Source organism: Protopterus annectens, chromosome 1.part0 (assembly GCF_019279795.1).
Source record: "Protopterus annectens isolate FY-2018-M chromosome 1.part0, PAN1.0, whole genome shotgun sequence".
NCBI classification, from domain to species: domain Eukaryota; kingdom Metazoa; phylum Chordata; order Ceratodontiformes; family Protopteridae; genus Protopterus; species Protopterus annectens.
The window spans coordinates 1,169,704,768-1,169,727,716 of NC_056725.1; positions in this window are offsets into that span (position 1 = coordinate 1,169,704,768).

Consider the following 22,949-nt stretch of genomic DNA (forward strand, 5'->3'; position numbering starts at 1 on the left):
GTATTTTATCAGCATTCAAATCCTTTGAAAACTGATAAAACACTTTAGCACTGTCAAACAGACAGCAGATAGAAACAACTTTCTTTCTGAAGAACTAGTTGCTTTAAAAGCTGTATTCACCTTTTGTTTATGTATGGCAGAGTGAAATATCTGACACCTTTTAAGGCTGATTTACCTACTGTCACTGTTCTTTGCAAACCAGCACTATGAGCAATTAATCTGTAACATATGACTCGATCTTAACAGCATTTCAGGCACCTTTCTCATGTCAGTAAGGTATTTAACAGGCTTCTCTTTTTCCTGATATTGGGACACAATTGCATCATTTTATGCACTACAATATGTTTTGGCAACTTCAAGCTACTATTAAGGGAGTTTTTTTGTATGTTAGTGCTCTTACATTGTTTTACCGTAAAATTAGATGCTTCATTTATTCAGTTGGTCCATTTGCCTTCTTCTCCAGCTATTTCATGTGATTTCTGTGTGATCCCAATGTGGAGTTACTGAGTGAGATCTCCGGTTTGGTCATTCGTTCTGCAGTGGATTATTTTGATTGCCCCAATCAACTTTCCTTCAGGTTTGTTGATTCATACTTGCATTAATTTTTACTGTGGCCTCTCTGATATGGTTCTCCACTGGTTTGCTTCCCACCTCTTGGGACATACCCAGAGGATGGTGTCAGGCCTGAATTCTTTTGATCTGTATTCTTTAAACTGTGGAGTGCCAATCATCATCATCATCAGCCCCCTTTTTCCCATTTTTCTACATGGTGTCGGAGTATCATGTTAACTGTCACCAACTCTCTCGATTCGGTGCCACACTCCTGCCTTCTTCAACACTCATGTCTGACTGCCACAGATCTTCTTTCACACAATCCATCCAACTATTTGCCGGATATTCTCATTTCCTCTTACCTTCTTCCTCTTTGTTCCAAATCTTCTTCATCAGATTGTCTTCTGCTTTCCTGCACATGTGCCCAAACCACTGAAATCTGTTCTCTTTGATCTTTTCTGCAATTAGAGCTACTTCTGCTGTTATGTCCTCATTTCTTCATCTGTCCCACAGTGTGCATCCTATCACCTTTCTCAGGCACTTCATTTCCATCACCTCTAGCTTCTTCAACTGTTCTGCCTTTACTGCCCAGGTTTCTGTACCATACAGTAGTACTGGTCGCACCACTGTCTTGTGCACCTTACATTTCGGCTTCTTTGGCATTTTTCTGTCATAGACTACACCTGATACTCTATGCCAGTTGGCTGCAGCTCCTCTGATTCTAGCTTTGACCTCTTTATTCAGACTACCCTTCTCCTCAACTACTCCTCCCAGATACTTGAAGCTATTTACCTGTTCCACTATCTTCCCTTCTATCTCTAGTCTCGGCTTCTTCTGATTTCTCCAATTTGCTGCCATTACCACTGTCTTATCTGTGATTAGTTTCATCCCATGTGCTTTCAGATTTGCATTCCATTCTCCTACCCTTTGCTGAAGTTCTAGCTCAGAGTCTGCTTGTACTGCCACATTGTCTGCATACAGCAGCTTTGTTGATCCGTCCCTTCCAACCTGTTTGCTAATGTAGTCCATCACCAGTATGAACAGCAGTGGGCTCAGAGCTGAACCCTGATGTACACCCACACCCACTGGGAACCCCTCTGTGAGGCCGACACTCTCCGTACTTGAGTCATTGGGTTCTTGTACATAGCCTGCACTAATTCTGCCAATGTTTCTGGGACTTCAAACCACCATAGTACTGCCCAGATCAGCTTTTTTGAGACCTTGTCATATGCTTTCTCCAGGTCTAGGAATGCGGAGTTGGACTCTCTCCTCATCTCTAGCTTTTTCTCAAGTATCTGTCTCAATGCAAACATCGGGTCAGTTGTGCTGCATCCTGATCTGAATCCAAACTGCTCATCTTCCATCTTACATTCTACTACCCTGCGCATCTGTTTATCGATCACCCTTTCCAGAACTTTCATGCAATGTGATAGGAGTTTGATGCCTCTGTATTGCCCACAGTTGTGGATATCCCCTTTGTTCTTGTACACTGGCATGAGTATGCTTATTCTGCAGTCATCTGGGATATGCCTTTTTCTCCACACTGCTATTAGTACCCTCAGGAGCCATTTCTCTCCTATCTCACCCAGCATCTTTATCATATCTGCTGTGACCTCATCTGAGCCTGCTGCTTTTCCTGACTTCATCTTCCTTAGTGCTGTTCTTACTTCTTCTAGGGTGGGCTCCTCTTCTTCTCACATTGTAGGCTGTTTCGGGGCAGTACAGCTTCTGTGGGGTTTTCCTGATTCAGAAGCTGCTGGAAATACTCCTTCCATCTGCCTTTGATGTCCTCTGGGCTGGTGAGCAGGTTGTTGCTGGCATCCCTTATGAAGGGTGTCTGACTATCTTCTTTATCTTTCTGTCTTTGCCTTGCAACCTGATATAGTTTCATTGTGCCCCTTACTGAGTCACTTTCCAGAAGTTGGTACAGTGCCTCCGATGCGCTATTCTTTGCTATTGCAACTTTTTTCTTAGCTTCTTTGTTAGCCAACCAGCAGTTCTTCCTAGCCTGGTCAGTCTTTTCTGTCTCCCACTTCTTCCTGCACTCCTTTTTTATTTTGATGACTTCCTGGATTTCTGCATTCCACCACCAGCTTTCCTTATGTACCTTATTTCCATACCTGGCTTGGCCACTTATCTTTTCTGTAGTCCTAACACATGCTGTTTTTAGGTGCTGCCATTCTTCTGCAACTCCACCTATTTCCTCCTCCTCTTGGGGTGCTAGAACCCTGAGTAATTCCTTGAACTGTTGTACTTTCTCTCTAGTCAACTTCCAGGTCTTCAGCCTGGTCTCTGTTGACCTTAGAGCATTCTCTGACCACTGCTTGCAGCTGATTGTGGCAGCTAATGGTTTATGCTGTGGGCCGACTGTTTCAATGGGGTTGACTTTGCAATCATGGATTCTGCCCAAGTGCCTTTTCCTTACTAGGAGGAAGTCTACCTGAGTCGCATGTTGACTACTCTTGTATGTGATCTTGTGACTGTCTCTTTCTGAACCATGTGTTGGCTACTATTAAGCCATTTGCCAGACAGAAGTCTAGAATGGCTTCTCCTTCTTTATTCCTCTTGCTCCATCCATGTGGACCCAGACAGTCCTCATATCCTGTTCTTTCTGTCCCGATATGTGCATTCAAGTAACCCATTATCAACACTAATTCATGTTGATCTGCTTTATCTAGTAGGTCCTGCAACTGCTGTCTGAATGCACACTTTTCCTCACTATCACAACCCTGCTGCGGGGCATAGGTTGAGATTATGACTACTGCCCTATCATTACACTGGAGTTTGACTGCCATGAGTCTGTCATTAATTCTGATGATATCCCTTATTGCCTTCTGAAGCCTCTTTCTCTCACCACAATTCCTACACCATTTCTAGCCTGCCCTTCACCTAAGTGGTAGACTCTGGATCCCAAGACAAGTGGTTTTGCTGCACTGCCCTTCCATCTCATCTCCTGGATACATAGGATGCTCAGCCTCCTCTGTATCATCATGTCATCCACTTCCAAGCTGCATACTGTCAGTGACCCCACATTAACCGTAGCAATTCTCACTTCATGTTTGGCAGGTTGGTTGGTTTTACATCCAGCTTTTGCTCAACAGAGCTATCCCAGGTAACCCAGGCTGGGCAACTAGACAGCCGCCAGCAAGTAGCTTATTGACTCAGGGCTGCTGGGCTTTATGGTGGGCACACACTGGCCAATAGGGGTACATATACCTCTACAACCATTAGCACGGGTCCCTGGCATTGGTCAGAGTAGGCTGGGTCCTCAACCCACTTATCACCGGTAACTACCCATGCCCATTTTTGGCAACATTAATCAACATGACTGAATCAGCTAGAGCCATATTTTACACCATCACGTGGCTAGCCCTGCCACGGCACACAGTCTGTGATCCGTGTTCCCCCATCTTGAGGTTACTGCGCACCACAGTAGATGCCCAAAGCAGTTGGTCTGTACAACTCTTCTTCCTATAGGGTACCATGTAGAGTCTGTGCTGCTGCCCACAGCTCCATTCATTGGTGAGTTTGAGATGGAAGAACTCAGTATGTTTTTTTCGAACATGGGAGAAACCCGACGGAGTCACAAGGAGAACATGGAAACTCCAAAGAGGCATTGGTTGGAGGTCAGGATTGAACCTTGTACCCTGTGTATGGGAGGTGAAGACCTTAACCACTAAGCCATCTGGCCAAGGGGGATTAATTTTGGGTCCATTGCCCCTTGCAAGCCAAGGCTTTTGACACAATCCCCCACTCAGGTATCATTGAGAAACTCTCCCAGCTGGGGAGTAACCTATATGTCACTAGATGGATAGCCATCTGGCTCACTGACAGAATACATATTGTTAAAGTTGGGGATTCCACCTCTATGAGTAGACCAGTTACCAGTGGCATACCACAAGGATTTGTGCTGGGCCCTCTTCTGTTTGGAATCTATTTCTCAGAAATTCAGGTGAAAGTAGATGGCCTGTGGCTTACCAGGTTCGCTGATGATTGCAAACAGGGTGCAATCACTAAGTCCCCAAATGATGTTATATTACAAAAGGGGCTAACACAGACAAATGATTAGTGCCAAAGCCACAGACTAAAACTAAAAGCAAAAAAAGTGCATTATTATCCCCTTTGGCAAAACGGAAGTCCTTGCAAATTACAATACTGACAGCACCCCCCTAAGCTCAAACCCAGTGGTATGAGATTTAGGAACACAGGTCAATAGCAATCTAAACTTTGATCACTATGTGTCTACAATGATAAGGAAAGCCTCCTACATTGCACATCTCATATGTAATTGTATCGCATCCAAGACTAAGGGTGTATTGACAGTCTGGTCCAGGGAGTTTGGGTTTACAAAATCCAGGAATCTCTGTGCCTGTATGCAGGAGCAGCCTTAGGTCAACTGGTGCCCTAGGCAAAAGGGTACCACGGCACCCCCCACCACACCACCCAGTGCCCCCATCCTGGTCTACCTACATCAAATAAACACTGGAAAAGTGCCCCTACTAAAGCGGCGCCCTAGGCGGCCACCTAGTTGGCCTATGCCTAAGGCCGGCTATGCCTGTATGTTTGGTGTCGTATAGGATTCCCAATTAACAGTGGGGTAATTAAAGTCACCCATGAATATGGTATTGGGTTGGATGGTGAGTGTTTCTAATGCATTTAAATACATGGTATGGGTTTCCTGGGTCATAGAGGGGGATCTATAGCTTGCAAGGAAGTGGCTTTGGATTTTGCCTATGGTGATTTGAACATTGAACAGCTCTAGTGCATTGTCCTGTTTGACCAGCCTTGAGGTATATTTATTTTTGATGTAAATTGAGACATCTCTACCTTTAGTCCCTGTCTGTGTAGTAGCTGGTATAAATGTGTGAAAGGCATTATAACCTTGCACTGTGCTCTCTGTGGCTTTAAACCATGTTTCAGTGACCACACAGACATCAGCATTCTCTAGGGCGAAGAGAGCTTCTAGGGAGTGGAGTTCTTTGTTTAGATTCCTAGTATTGAGCAGTAATACCTTTAGATTTTCTTGGTTTTGATTGACTATGTCAGAAGTACTTTCAATTTGGTCTTGCCTAAAAAAGGCACTATGGGGAAGATAATGTTTTAGCTAATATTCAAAAGCCTATAGGAGACAGGTGCAGACTATCTCTGGCAAGGCAGTATGGTCTGTTGACTATCTCCTTCCATGCTGACAAATTTTGCACCCCCTTAGAATGACACCAGCAACTAAACCAATTGTTAAAGTCAGCCATATTTTGTTCTTATTGTGGCGTCAGAGGATCATAGGATGATATAAGGTTACTAGGCTAATGGCCCTGGGGCCCTTACAAGTCTAGCCAAGAGATTATCCACAAAAAAAGAAAACTCAGTTAACACCTGTCACTCCTGTCAATGAGGGACACAGGTGGAACCCCTGGGAGAAATTTGTGGTTTCCCATTCACTCATCATATTGCACTTGAAGAGGGTCAGTGAGGTACTCTGTTTGAGATGTATGGGAAGTCTATTCCAGAGATGGAGCAGTCTCTGGGAGACAAATCTGTCTCTCCAGCAGGTTTTGTTGATGTTGCATATTAGATTCAGCCCTTTCGAGCGGGTAATGTGCGAGGAGTTAGACTTGAGGGTTATGGAGCATCTCTAGTAGGGCAGGGTCCGAGATTGTCTTGTAGGTGAGACACAGATCACCTCTGAGCAATCTGTATGATACCGACTAGAATGATAGTGATTTGAACCTGTCTGCATAGGACAGGTATTGGAGGCCATGGATTCTCTTTCTAAGGTTTTTCTGTGGCCTTTCCAGTTGGCGAAAATGTTTGGAGTGGTACATACCAAACAGGGCATTATACTCAATTATTTGTCTAATGCGGGAGGAGTACAGAGAGGTAATAACCTCCTTTTTTCTAGATGCAATCCCTTTACTTATGACATGAACCAAGTAAAAGGATTTTCTGACCACTGCCACTACATGATGGTCAAATATGAGATTGTTGTCAACCTGAGTACCCAGGTCATTCAACACAGGTTGTGCGCTTAGGGGGTCGGTGTTGATGTGGTAATCACAGGGGCCGTGATTTTGCAGAATAGTATGATGATACATTTTTTTGCATTTAACTTGAGGCCATGACTTTGGCACCCAGTCATTAGTTGCAGTATGTTAACATCATTTGGGGAGTCAGTGACAGCACCCAGCTTACAGTCGTCCACAAACTTGGTCAGTCACAGGCCTTTTGTCTTTGCTTGAATTTCTGAGAAGTAGATGCCAAAAAGTAGGGGTCTCAGGACATATCCCTGGGGAACTCCACTAGTGACAGTTGTGCTATCAGAGGTGGAGGCACCTATTTTGACCTTGTGGGTCCTGTCGGTGAGCAAGTTGGCCATCCACCCGATGAGATAGGGATTTATGCCAAGTTGTGTTACCTTTTTGATGATGCCCGAGTGTGGGATTGTGTCAAAGGTCTTGGCCAAGTCAAGATAGGCTGTATGTACTGACTTGCCCCTCATCTGGGGCCTTGGTGACAGTCTCAAAGAAGTTAACCAGGTTCAGCAGGCAAGATCTGCCCTTGATGAATCCGAACTGGGTGGGGTCAAGTGTTTGGAGATTGCCTATGTCCTTGTTTATGAGATCCATAATAATAGTCTCCATGGCTTTACAGATGAGACTTCTCAAGCTAATGGGGCGATAGTTTCCAGAGTCAGTAGTGGCACCACCTTTGTGCAAGGGGATGACAACGGCAGTTCTCCATTCTGCTGGAATGAAGCCTGTACTTAGGCTGTGGTTGAATAGGGTGCTCAATGGCAAAACTAGTTCTTGACGGAGATTGTGCAAAATACAGCCTGGGATACTATAAGGTCTCATGGAAGCTGTGTTCTTTGCCTTGGATAGGGCCTTTAACACTTGATCTATGGAGATGTGAGGTGCATGACAAGTATTGGGGATGTTGAAAGCGCCTTGGGGGGACAGGGGGTGAAGTTTCCACTGAACCTATCTGCTAGTAGGTTGACTAAGTCAACAGGATCAGTGTAAGTGATAATGTTCAGTACTAATTCAGAACAAACCTGGGCTTTGGCATGGAGGTTCCTAACATAACTAAAGAAGGCTTTGTAGTTTCCCTTTGTTTCATGAGGTTAGGTTCAATTCATAACTGGCTTTGGAGGTTTTCACTAGTGATCTAATTTGCTTGTTGAGGGTAAGGATGGAGCTTTTCCAATTTGGAATTTGTTCCTTTTTACCCTTGGACAACAATTTCTTCCTTTTGTTGTAAAGCCTGTTGAGAGAAGATGTCCACCAGACAGGTTTGTGTTTCCTTGAGGTGCAGGTTTTAGTTCTGTTAGCTATGACTGATTCCATGCAGTTGTACAGGTGTCTGTATACTGCATTGGCATACTGTCCACATAGTTGTCTGCATCCTCTGAGGGGGGGGGGTGATGGTGTAAAGCTACTGATATCCTCCCTTAGGAGGTTGTAGTCAGGTTTTGAAAAGTTTTTTAGCCTGATTACGGCTGGAGGGGTTGGGTGGGATAGAAACTTCGAATGAGACAGACCGATGATCTGATCTCACCAGGGAAGAACATACTATGGGAGTGGTGCAGCGATTGCCCATGTCGGTGAAAACCTAGTCCAGAATGTTATCTCCCCTTGAGGAGGATGAGACATGCTGGTCTACTGAGTTAGAACTGGTGAAGTCAAGGGATCGTTGGGTGAGTGCATTAGTGTAGGAATACCTCAACCAGTCTATGGTGGGGTAGTTGAAGTCACCATAGATCATGATGTTAGGAGTACCTTGATGGAGTCAAGTAGATCCAGGTAAGTGGGTGTCCTGAGATATGGAGGGGGCCTATGGCTGGCTATAACTTTGATGGGTGTCTTGCCAGGTGTCAGTTGCACCTGGAGTAGTTCCAGTGCTTCATGCTGGCAAACCAATCTGGAGGTGTGCCTGTCCTTAATGAAGATAGACACTCCACCACCCTTAGTTTTCCAGACCTCATTTTGGGGATCATTATGTGTGGAATGAGGTATAGCCTGGTAATGCAGGTGTGCTCTCCGCAGCCCTGAACCAGTTTCCATGACCACACAGATGTTGGCATCTTCCAGTGTGAGGAGAGCCTCCAGTGAGTGCATTAAGCAGCATGACCTTCAATTTGCTTTTCGATAGATATTTTATATTGGAAGATTTGTCTTTAGGACATTGCCTAAAAAAGGCACAATGGGGCAGGCAAGAGCCTTGGCCAGTATCCAGGTTGACAGGTGGAGGCCATCTCTGGCAAAACATTGACACCTGTCAACCATGTCATCCCAGGCAGACAGATACTGGATCTTCTTGGAAAGACACCAGAAATTAATCCAATTGTTGAAGTCAATTATTTTTGTTGGAATTGTGGTATCATTCTTGGTAAAGTTAGGATGCTACTTAGGGCTAGGGTCATACCTGTCTGAGACACATACTCTGAGAGCTCAATTATGTCTCTCTTCATATAGTCCATGGAGGTATGTCTCAAGTCATTCACACCAACATGGACAATGACAGTGTCGTACTTGTTGTGGGGAGACTTAACTGCATGCGTGATATGGAGGATTCTGGCACCAGACAGACAACTGACCATTACCTTCTTCTTGTCGAGTCTGGTGAGGGTGACATTGGTGTGTCTAACAACTGAGTCACCAATGACTAGTATGTTTGGTTTATTGTTATGCCTTGTGGGCTATTTAGGTAAGCTTTTATTGTGAGACCTCTGCATAGGTGTGTGTGTGTTGTGCTTGGCTATGTGATGTGATTGGTGTGGTGTTTGTGCTGGCAATCTCATCTTTGTCAGGAGTATTGACTGTGGTGCAAGAGAGTATGGATTCCAGATTACTGATGTAGATGAATTTCTCACAAGGAGAAGAATTATGTGCTAGGAGAAGAGGACTGTCCATGAACATGAGGCAGTTGCTACACTGTCACAGTATGCCCATGTCAACCAGGCTGGCAGGAGAAAATGATGGGAATTGTCCAGACATAGTGGTCCGAATACTTGGGCGGACTTATGGAGAGAGGGTTTTGATAAGGGTTTGTCCACAAGAGCACAAAAACCCTTCTTAAATGTAAAGTAACTGACCTGAAGCCCAAGTGCTAAAACCAAAACTAAGATGCTTAGGATAACAGATTTATTTAGTCAGGCTACTAACAAGCAGTAATAAATGCAGTAGAATAAAAGCACTTGAACACTTAAGAGCATGCAGCAAAGCAAAAGTAAGGTAATAAAGTAGGAAGAACACAATTACAGTAAAAGCAGCTGAATAAAGTGATTTTTTTAAGTGGGAGGGAGAAAACAGAAGATAGTTGAAGATTAAGAAACTAAGGGGGTTGGCCTTCCCAAATGCCCTCTCTGTACTCAGTAGTCTGAGCTGATGAGATGGGACTGGGATGAGTGCCCAAAATGAACTAGCAAGGGGGGTTACTCCTTCCCAAATGATCTCACTGCAGTCAGTTGAGTGATCAAATGAGATGGGACTGGGAAGAGTGCCCAATGTTAAGGAAGCAAGGGGGGTAGACCTTCCCAAATGATCTCACTGTACTCATTTGAGTGATCAAATGGGATGGGAATGGGAGGAGTGACCAAAATCAAATTTACAGCAGGGAGCGGGCAATTCCAAAGCCACCAAGTTTAAGAGTAAAACAATACTTGGTAGGGAGAGTGGAAAACCAATCAAAATGCAGACAGACAGAGGCCAGCAATAAACAATGAAGCTAATAAATAAATACAGTACCGTTTTGTTAACTATCACTGAAACAGATTGAGTGCAAAAAAGTATGCTTATATCAACTTGGCATATCTAGATGGTTATAGAATCAAATACAGTCAAGTAATTACCTCTGGTATATCATCTCTGCTACTGAGCACAAATTCACAGAAATGTAAGTCTTTGTACCAGATGTATGACAGAGAAAATAGACCCTCAGGCAATCAGATAAACACAGAGGTGTTGACCAGTAGCTAACACCTTAGGTGGGCTGACTCCACAGAATGCAAAGCAACCCCCACCATGAAACTAGTTACTGAACTAACATTGACAAACAAAATTCACACAGACAGATGCCAGCAATAAACAATGAAGTGAATAAATAAATGCAGTACAGTTTTGTTCACTATTACTGAAACAGATCAAGTGCAAACAAAGTATACTTATATCAGCTTGGTATATCCGAATGGTTCATCCTTGGAGAAGGTAAAATGCTGCTCAATGCTAGGCTCATATCAGCCTGAGACACATATTCTGAGACTTACATGATGTCTCTGTTCATATAGTCTAGGGAGGTACATCTCAGGTCATTTACTCCCACATGGACTATGACTAAGTCATACTGGTATTTGTGGTCCAATGACCTGAGTGCATGTGTAATGTGGTGGATCTCAGCCGCTGGTAAGAAACTGACTGTGACGTTCTCCTCACTCAGCCTTTTGAGAGGGGACATCAGTGTGTCTTACAATGGAGTCTCCAATAAGCAGAATGTTGGATTGTGTGGTGGTTTGCCTTATGGGCTTAGATGTAGAGGCTCCATGACATGTGGCTCTATGTGTTGATGTGGGTGTTGTTTTGAAAGAGTGTATTTGGAGCTGCTGAGAGTATTTGTTATGTGTACTTCATCTAAGAGGTCTTTGGGGTTTAGGAAGGTTACATTTAAGTGCCTCAGCATATGTCAGTCTATATGTCTGCTTTGAATTGTATGTGATGGGTGCAGCATGTGTACTACTGACAACCTTATTGAGTACTTTTATGTGAGAGCTTTGCCTCTGGTGACATGGTGTAAATACATCTCTCACATACCATATCAGTTTGTTTGAGAATTAATTGGTTTTCAGTAAACATGAGGCAATTTTCTACGTTACCTCAGGATGTCCATATCCACCAAGCTGGTAACGGAGATAGTGGGAAAGTTCATATCCATGACAACAGACCCTTTTTATTGATTAGAGAGTTGGAGTGAGAATATAAAGCAATGTCAGAAGTATCCGGTTTGCAACTCTGAGAACAGTGCTTTTCACTGCAAACTAATTGTCCTGTGTGCAACAAGATATTGATGACATTTCAATCATGCTTTTACAGGAAAATGTCACTCAAGGTGTCAATGTCTGTACAGGGCACTACCAAACACCTGAGGAGAAACTAATATATAGACCCTGAAAATTTCAGGATGAAGTATTTAGGCAGATATTCTGAACTTAGAAACAAATCAAGCAGTACTTACTGAAAGCAAAAATTAGCTTGTCAAGAATGATGAAAAGAGGGGAGTCGCATGAATGTCTACTGCCTGCTACTAGTGCTGGTCTCACCACAGCTTCATTCTGCTGGGATACAATGCCCCTTTGCTTGTTCTCTCACCCAGAAGCAAAACATTAACACCAATGCCAGGATGAGAAGCAAGTCACAGCCTGTTTGGTGATCCACAGTCGTGTCCCAAGGATCTGTAGGCTTGTTGTAGCCTTTTCCTGATAAATTCCTTGAATAGCAACCAGATCAATCAAGAAAGTCAAGCACAGACACTCATTGCCCAACCAGAAACGGTCAGGAATCAATGCATTCTGCTTTTCTCTCACCGCGAGTAGAATATAAGCACATATTCCAAGCTGTCACATATAAATCAGTTATTAGGCTTTCTGGTGATCAGCATTCTCCAGGAAGTAATGTCCCTGTGCTCCTTCTTTCACCAGGAGAAAATAGAAGCACTAATTACAAGATGACTACTGGAAGGTAGAATGTGGGCTCTCCAGTAACTGGTGGTCTTGCAATAGATGTTGCAGATTTTAAAGGTAAGATGGAAAAATATCCTAATAGGTTAATATCTTAAGCACAGCTGTGTGCATTAAGCAGATAGATATGAAAAAGGGGTAACTTAAGAGAACATAGATTGAAAGGGGGTGGGCACTTTTTTATTCTGGTTCTATGGAATACAGTGGGATTGCCAATAAATTTAAATAGCTGAAGGGGAATGATTTCACAAAATGATAATTTTGTGCTTACTCTCAACAGCCAGTGAAAGTGGAGAGGGAAGGCGATATGTGGTCAAATTAACATAAGGGGCAGGCAACCAGAAAGACAGTTGTGTTTAACAACACAACAGCACCAGAGAGGGAGGGCTGGAAAAATATTACAATTTCTGTGTAACTCACAAGAGACACATCTGTGGTCTCCTTCCAACTTTTAATATGCAGTTAAAAGCAGAATACAAGTAAAACACAGTGTAAAGAAAACAAATCACAGTATACAAAACAGAAAAAGGAAATAAAGTAAAGCAAAGTACAATAAATCAAAAGAGAACTAAGCTTTCCCTCACAACAAGTTGTGGCAGAGTCTGGGTGAGCTTTTCCAGTAAAGCTTTGAATTTTTTATTTTACCCCTTAAATAGAAGATTTAGTTCTTAGCTCCACTCCCTCAGTTCACAGGTAATTAACCTTAACTGACCTTTTCTAACTTATGTGTGACTCCTTACTTGACCTGTTCTAATGTCTGTGTGACTCATGAGACACATCTGTGATCTCTTTCCAAGTTTTAATAAAAGCAGAATACAAGTAAAACACAGTATAAAGAAAACAAATCACAGTATACAAAATAGAAGAAGGAAATAAAGTAATACAAAATGCAGGAAAGTAAAAGCAAGCTAACCTTTTCCCCACAGCAAGTTGTGGCAGAGTCCGGGTGAGCTTTTCCAGTAAAGGTCACTCAGGGATCTCTAGGGACATAATTTATACTCCCAGATACCACAGCATGCAGTTACGATTTACAGTAAGTATTCCTGATGGAGACAACTGGGATATTGCCAATGTATCATTTGTGGGGTGTGAGAATGATGCTCTATCATTTGTGACTGTAATGACTAGCAGGGTGGGAGAGCTCTTAGTTTGGTTGAGGGGTCCTCTCAGCACGTCTCATATGATGCTCAACACAGCTCTAGCCTCCTTGTACCTATCAAAGTGCTCTTCGTTATATAACAGGACTTGCTTAGCTTATTATGGCCTGACTTATTATTCAGCATCTGCCCCCAATGCACATCTTCTGCATATACCTACCTGTCCACATTGCATTTCATCACTCCACTAATTTCCATGCCACTGTCTGGGAGGTACAAACAATAATTGTTAATTATGGTATATTTAATCAAGTTATTTTACAGTGAGTCATAAGCCAGCAAGCTCATTCAATCAAATAGACTTGAGTCAATAACATATTTTATATGAGGGCAACCGCTACATCTAATAAATTAATGTAACTATCTGAAGAAGTTAAAATGTTTCAGTCTAAGCCAGCTTGATTAAATAGACTTGATGGACTGTGGATGACTGAAAACCAGTCTAATGAATCCATGGCTACCTAATTTTTCCAAGTGATGCACTTGACTGCACACTAACAGCTGAACCTTATTATTATTAGTAAATAGGGAGCAGCTTGAAGATGGACTAATTTGCATAACTCTGATCCTCACTACCATCCCACTGCCATCTTACGCCACATGGTCAGGAGTGGCTTAATGAATGACTGCCTAAGTTTAGATCAAAACATTTAACCTTGCTCTTCTATCCATTGCACAGAGTTTGTTGAACGTTCGTGTTGATGACTCTGTAAAAGAATGTAGAAACAACATTGACAGAAAGACTGCAAGCCATACAGCAGCCCCTTAGAGCATGAGCAGCAATACAGCTGACATAGGTATTTGGTGCAGTCCTCTGAGACCTGTTGCCTGAAATAACTGCAGTTTCAGGTTTGATCCTCCCCACTGATGTACTATTTTGTTGCTATTATACTCCATGGATCACATATTATTTGTTTATTTAATGTTGGCTATGCTTCTTTATTTCATGTTCTGCCTACACTATGTCGCATTTTGCCCACACTATGTCAGTTTACGTATTTATTGTTATGTTTCTTACTTACAATTTCACAATCACAGCTTTGGGCAATCATGACTTTGGTTATCCCAACTGACTGATTACTCAGGCTGCCAGTAGTGATGGTGGAGCAACAGTTCTAAATGTTGTGTTCATTTTTTTAAGGAGCTGTCAACCTGAATGTTTGATATACTCTGTGCAATGAGAAGCAGGTCGATATTACCTGCTTCAGTCAGAATGTAGATTACCTCAATGAACACCTATCTAACTGACATCCCCTCCATATAGTACTGATTGATTGAATAGAACTTTAAAAAAATGCTGATTCACGAGGGGCATTGTCTCCCAAACCCCTGCGCATGGTGAGTCTCCCTACATCCCTTCTCTCTCTCTGTCGCTCTCTCTCTCTCTCTCTAATATAACTTACTACTCAGGAGTTGGCAAACCTTAGAGAAAGTTATATATTTTGTATCAACAAAGCTTTGTATGGTCACACATTCCTGGCTAAGTGGGCATTGATTAAGTAGCTACTAAGAGACTGACTACTAGTGCCTCTATGCTTTGTGAATCATAAATCTGTAAAACATTATGTTGCACTGAATGGCTTTAAATAATTATTTTAATTTTCATGAATCCCTTGGATTTTTCTTTACATAGTTGTTTCAGATAAATCGTCATTGTAAGAACATGTGACTGTTTTCACAAACATTTTGATTTAATTAAAAAGTGCACATTTTATTTAGCTCTGCAGCTAGATGTTACCTGATCTGCAGATAACCTGAGATTGTTTTAAAACCCATATTTTATTAGCAAATCAATATATTTTGCAAAATGTTTTACTCATGAATTGTTGATTTATCTTCCTTACAGACACTATCATTTTTAAAGAAAATTGTTAGAAACTTCATTCTAAAAGGAAATGGCAGAACGGGGAGGGGGGAATCACTCTTAGTTGTCATTTTCTTCAGTCTCTATTTCTGCTCGTTGTATCACTGTTTATTTTTATATAGTCCTGCTGCCTATACTCGGTCATATTTGAATGGTAAGGGTCATCATGCTGAAGTGACAGTTAATTTTCAGATGACTTCTTCAACACAGTTAGAATTTTTGTCATTGTCAGAACCAGAGATTACTTAAATACAACATTGTAAGTAATACAAAAGAATGCTATGACGGAAAAAAAGAAAATTTGATCAGATAATGTTTAATAAAAAAATCTTTGTCTCTTGAAATAAATAAGCAAAATAATTCTCTCTCAAATTTTAAAATAAAAAGGTCAATACATGGTTCCAAACAGGAATAAAATAAAAACTGCATCAAGCTGAGTATTCACTGAAAACCAGGCTTTATTAAAATTGTTAAAAAAATAAACGCAGTGTAAGTACTTTTGTGTTTTTAATACATGGAGCCTTCTTCAGACAGTCTATAGATAAACACTAAGGAATTTTCCCCAGATTATTGTCTTACCCATTGCAAAACACCAAATAGATTAATGCAATAAAATATGTTTTCAAGAAAATGGGTACAATTTCTTGACAAAGTGAAAGCTATGAAGGAGAGACCTGAAATAATGGAGAAGATGGAGAGATGGTGTCCAGTGCTTTGGCTCTAGAACCCGGACTTACTGAATAGCCCTCCCCACCCAGCCTAGACCTTACTAAAGCAAAAGCACTTTCTGTCTTTGAGGATTTGAAAAATCAAATGCCTACAAAAAAGCTGCAGTGGCTGGTTCCACCACTTCCATAGGGGTCATGCCTTCAAGAATGTTAAGAAATGTTAAGGAAAAGCTGTTAGTGCAGGCACAGAGGCAGCTGGGTAGTTTCCAGAGCATTTGGCTACCTTAGTTAGAGAAAAGAGGATATAGCCCAAAGCAAATTTCCAACATGGATAAGAATGGTGCTTTTGGAAGAACATGCCAGAGAGGGCATACATATATGTAAAGGAACAAATGTCGCACCAGGATTCAAAGCCAACAAGGACCATGGAACAGTTTTGTTTAATGCCACTGTATACATTGATTAAAAGCTGAATATACACTGGCACATTGTTCAGACTATCCCTGACATATGAAACATATCAGTAAAATCTTGCCTGCTCATTGTTTGGAAGTCTCACTGTAAAAAGTGGATAACCAGGCAAATGTTCAAGGAATAGTTTGTTGATGTTGGCATTGTTAAATTGCATAGATACTGTTCACAAGAAAACATGGAATTTTAAAATCCTTCTCAGTATAGATAGCATCTCTGCTTATGATCTAGACTTTGAAACACTGAGCCTAGAATTCCAGGTTATGGTTCTTCCTCCAGGAATTATGTCAGTTTTGCAGACAAATGGATCAATGTGCTGCTGCTTGTTTCAGCGCAAATTCTCACCAATAATCTTTCAAAAGATTGAATCATGGAATGAAAGATTAGGAAAACGCATTAAAGAATCTTGAAAGGATTATTCAACTCTCAATGTTATTTACATAATCAGAAGAGCATGGTGAAACGTTATGCAACATCTCCTAAGCAGTGTTTATCAATCAGTATACCCTGAGACCATGGAACACTTTGAATGATTTAAAGAAGGGGAGTCACAGAAGGAACTCATGATGCAGGATATGATAAAAGATGATGACAAGACATGAGACCTTACCAAGTCACATAGCGTTCCTCTTTCAAACAAATATTCTGAGGTGATGGACAAACTATCATTTGAACAGAAGAGTGCTGACAAAGATGACGAAGTATAAAAATAAGATATTTTCTATTCCTGTGTTCAGAAAGTTGTTTGATTACATAACTGTAGGTGAAAAATTAGTGATGTGATCGTTCATGTGACAGAGCAATGAAGTTTGGAAGAACAATAATTGATGTGGCAAACTGTTACAAAGTCCTTACAGACACAAAGTGTGCAAGCAAGTCACTTCTGTTTTAAATACACCAAAGAAAGTGAAGCACCTATAGAACAGGTTGTTCCTAGACCCTCAGGCTAAGTGACAATGAAGTATTTGAAATTGTTTTTTCTTTTTCATGAGGAAATGACAGAAACCTATTAATCCTGCTCATCGTTCCTCCTCCAATTAATTTAAAAATATAAAAAAACACACATACACCTCCAATTAAAAAACAGGTAACATCTACAACAAGCAAGGCCCTTCCAAGCGTGCAGCACAGTACAGTTTGAAAAACCTGAAACGAAGCAGGCAAATGTACTCCACAGCCATAACAGTCAAACTTCTTCCAACAGACCTGATCCTCGAATAAACAGTTGATACAATATGAGACACAAACTGGAAAAAGAAGCCTGCAGAAAAAACATCTTTAGTCACAACAGGCAAGGTTCTTCCTCTTCTGAATGCAGAGTACAGTAGGAAACATGAAAAGAGAAGAAAATATGGGGCACATATGTGCAGTAGAGCAAATAAAATAAAAAATGTACACAGGAATATCCCGATGTTCAGGCTCATGCCAACTCCATCTCCAATTAAAACACAGTCCAAAGCCACAGCAAGCAAGTCCTTTTCTCTTCTCAGGGTACAATAAATTGCTGAATTAAATGTAGACAATAAATGCCATTTGTATTTAATGTACAATACTATACTTTATTTTTTACTGATATACTGTACACTGTAAATCTTTTGAATGTTATGTTTAAATATTATTCTTAGAAGAAAGTGATAATAGCACATCATAACAGTATTTGCATTATTTCATATGGAAGTAGTTACGCTACTGTGTGTTGTTCCACTTTAATTCTCACTTTTTTTGTTCATTTTAGTCTTGTATACCCTTTGTAGGAACTGTGTCTAATATATCAAGAGATTAATATTTTAAAATATATTCTTTTAAAATATAAAAATCCATTTTTCAAAACTTTATGGTGCATTTCATTTTCCCACTCTAGAGGTAAACTTCAACTTAAAAAAAAAATATATATATATATATTTTTTGTAGGGGAGAGCCCCATGAAGCCCCACATCCTCTATAGTTTTTCTCTTATACCCAAGGGCAAGTGACCTTATCTGTGCATGTTTAGGTTACCTCAGGTTTGTAGATCTGTAGTACCATTGAGTCCCATGTCATCAAGACACATTCATCGGTTCCTGTTTCATCAGATCAGTGAAATGGGTGCATAGAAACATTGGAATGGCTGAATTAGACCTGCCACACCCAAATCAATGTGCAAACCCAAGTTAATGATTGAATTAATGTCTATGTGTAAATGAAATGGAAGTCACAATTGTGCATATTGAGGACTTGCCACACACACACACACACACACACACATATATATATATATATATATATATATATATATATATATATATATATGGATCTATGTTTAAATCCCAAAATCCAAGAATCAAGAAGACGACAATCCCAAGACGAGAATGTAGAATCCCGAACCAGGAAACAACAAATGACCAAAGTTTAACCAGGGCAAGTAAACACTTTCCCAAAACAAACACATGGGGTCAGGGTGTTACCTCAACAATGGCAATCATCTAGAGTCAAGGTTCACACAACTGGGTGGCTGGACCTGACATTGATGTTCTTCATACCACATACTCACATGCACCCCTCACACCTATGGCCAATTTAGAGTGTTCAATACATGCACACACACACACACACACACACACACACACACACACACACACACACACACACACACACACACACACACACACACACACACGTGCATATATATCTATATCTATAGATAGATAAAACTCAAAGGTCATTTACCCTTGGGAATAAGAGAAAAGTTCTTCACCCCCAAAGTTTTGTGATCTCAGAGATACTGTATGCAATATTTGACTAAATGATGGCAGGCAAAATGGTTGTGATCATTCAAGTCTCAATGTAACCCAGCTCAGTCAAACTAAGAGCTCCTGATGATTATTTGGGGAATGCACTTTTAAATCTGTTAGTAAAATATAATAAATACTTTAGTGATTGCTATAATTACTAAAGGAAATATATTTTAAGCTTCAGTCTAATTTTTAACTGTATAAGTGAAAATGTTCCTGATTTTAATTTCATTTTTATATTTCATGGCATATATAGTAATAAACTGTTACTAGCTTCCTATTAAATATTCATCAATCATTGATATAAATCTGTTTTAGTCATTTGTTAAGCAATGAAAGAAAATAGTTATCTGAATGTATTTTTCTGAATATTTTCAGTCCATAAGTTCTTGAAAGAAATAGAAATCACTTGTTCCCATATTTTTGGTCTGTTTGTCATAAAATATGCGGTTTTCTGACAAATCAATGAGGACTGAAGTCATTAAATAATGACATCCATTTGAGTTTTAGACTTGTTATCCTTCAAAAAATGCATGCTAAAACAAACTCTCTAATTTTAACAAATTTCTAAATATAAAAGAGCAATATTTAAAACCTGTCCCAACTTTGTCCTCCATTATTTCAGGCTTTGTCCAGATTTATTGTGCTAAGTGGTTGAGAGTTGTGCTTGCACCTCATGGAATTCCTTCAGAAATTTACAACTAAGCTGTTATAACCAGCATTTAATTCAACTCAGAACCTGTGGCTAGATGAAAAATCTGGATGTATTGATCCACAACTCCAGATTTAGAATCAAATAAATCAGGCTTGCTATGCTCATTTTAGGTTTACCTTTATATCGTTGATCACACTTCGTCGACCGGCCACTTAATCGATTCATTTAAACGAACCAAAACTGAGAAAAATTTTAAATGTCGAAAATATTTCGACATTCGACATTTCTGGCCACACCACACCTCCACACCATTGCTACCATGGGTCAAAAAGGGGCAAGGTTTTGTCGTTCGCTTATTCGGAATTCAACGTTGGAGACGTTCGCACTTCAGTATTCGCGGAAGTCGTTTCACCCATATTGGGATCAACGATGTAAAGGTAAACCTCATTTTATGATGTTTCTATGTTAAACATTGATTATAAACATTTTCATATGTATCTTGCTGACTGTCATATTTTGGAAAAATGATACATTAGATTTCCCAAAATGCAGACATGCTTTAGATGCCATAAGAAAATCTTTTTAAAATTATATTTGATAAAAAGAAACAACACTCCTATTTTATCACTTTAGCTGCATTAGAAATGGATTCTTTATCATGCAAGTTTGTTTTCTAACTACATTAGAAAGTCATGCCTTTTTAAAACAAGTAATTGTTTACTTGCTTTTACACAGTCGTTTTTCACCTTGTGTGTGTCATGGCATGATGCGCACACGGCCGCAGAAACGTTTAGATTCAGTAACCGCTGTGTACAGGTGTGCACACCCACGCAAGCAAGGTAAACACTGAGGCATACTAATTACAGCATAACCAGCTGAATTATATGCTGATTAACCAATCTAACATGGTGATGGTATTCAATAAGCTGTGTAGACTCCACGCTGGTGTTCCCTGTGAATTACAAAACTTTTGGAATAAGCTGCAGAAAGGAGTCTACATGGACAGAATAAAAAGTAAAAGGTGTAAGATTTATACAAAACTGACCTTAACATGTGACAGCATTACATACTGGCTGGATGCAACAAAAGAAGAGTAACAAAAGAAACATAATCCTTTTTTGTGCCATAACAGAAATGCAGCTTTGCTCCCCCACCCCCAAATGAACAGTGCATTTGTAAGTAATGCAGAAAGATAAAGTGTGTGATAATCAAAATAAATATAAAAACCATTAAACAGACTATTACATGTCAGCATATGCAATATGCAGCTGATGAAATGGAGACATATCATCTAAAAATCAGTACTCCTCTGTGCAGATATATCCCAAAGTAATATCCTCTCTTTTGTGTTCAACACATAAACAATTCAGCTCTCCTTCAGTTTCCCTAGCCACACGATTACCATCTGGTGTTGATTCATAGCTGTCAGCACAGTGAATATGCAAACTCATTAGAATTGCTGAATCCCAAAAAATTGGATTGTGTAGGGATCTAAACGTACTGCAAGCACTCCCTCAGTGTTTGTGCTTAATGGATGATAACTGCGAATGCTTACATCAGGTGGGTGCGTCAAGTTAGGCTTACAAAGTGTTACATATACGTCTGTCATGGTTGGAAGTGAAAGTGAACAGCACACAATTCACAGGTTCTGTGTGTTTTCTCTGTCAGTTTTTTATTATTATTTTATTATTTTTTGGGCCATTGTTTGCACAACGCAGCGCTTAGCCCAATCACAGGAAATGGTGGAATTAATGAACGTTTTGGCTGTGCTTATCCTGTTTATGTGGTGTTGTGCAACGGGCAAAAGGGAGAACTTAAGAATAATTAGTAAATAAGGGAATATCATGTAACTATTCCAGTGGCAGCATTGCTAAAGTATGACAGTTAGTACTGAATCTGTGGAATACATCTGCTACTTAACTGACTCTGTGATAGCACGTGTTAATGCAGTTAATGCAGTGATATGTTCCTTTCTGGGGCCAGATGGTACTGGGTTCGAATACAGGTATATGCCATACTTTAAAATACTTTTCATTACCGACTGGTAGTGTAATGACATGAATTATTTATATGAGATGTGTTGCTGTGTGTTGGCATACTGCAGCAGTGTTAAGCGGCATTGCATGGGGGTAACCACACCTGTTGCCTCATCTCACCGTTAGTCAGCGATGTGCACCTTCATCCAAACATGGAGCCCAGAAAATGAAGGTATCTATTGCTTCTCCAACATTGCTAAAGTCTGACAGTATTGAGTCTCTGGAATACACCTGCTACTTAACTTGACTCTGTGTCAGCACATGTTAATGCAGATAATGGAGTAATACATACCTTTTTGGGCCCAGAAGGTATTGGGTTCAAATACAGCTGTATGTAATACTTTTAACTACTTTTGTATTACCATTTCTGTGAGTTTGTGTACAATGTGCACTATCACACAGTAATGTATTAAAGAAAAGAAATGGGGAAGATAGGACAGTGGTGAAATGGGGAGCAAGCAGGGGCAAGACCAAATAGAAAGCAATACAGGAATGTGTAGGAGGGAGGTAGGAAAGAACCATAGTTATCCATTTTTTCAACAGTAAAAACTGATAATATATGCAGAATATTAGCTGCATTTGTACTGTCACCTCCAGAGAAAGGGGTGACCACAAGATAATCATGTTGTATAGCCAATTAGACTGAATCAAGCAGGTGCCCCCTTTTTTTTTTTTTTTTTTTGAGAGAGACAGAGAGAGAGGAATGTTGGGGAAGGGATGTAGGTATGTCTGTGTCTGGTAATTTGGGAAGGTGAAGCAATTGCAGACAGACAAGACAAACAAGACAAGAGACAGGGACAGTGATGGACACAAGAATCGGTAGACACCATGGATGGGGTAAGGGTGGAGACAACCAGGACCCATGGTCATCAAGCTGGGTGACAGTGAGAATCAAGTCTTCACCCACAGGGCTGTTATTACTATCACCTCACTTTGCCACTGGCTGGAGCTCTTGACATCTCTTTTTCTCCTCTTGGTACTTTGTAAAATGAGGGAGACCAGCCTCTCCAGCCAGTGGAGGCATGCAGCAACAGTGAGGCACACAACCCT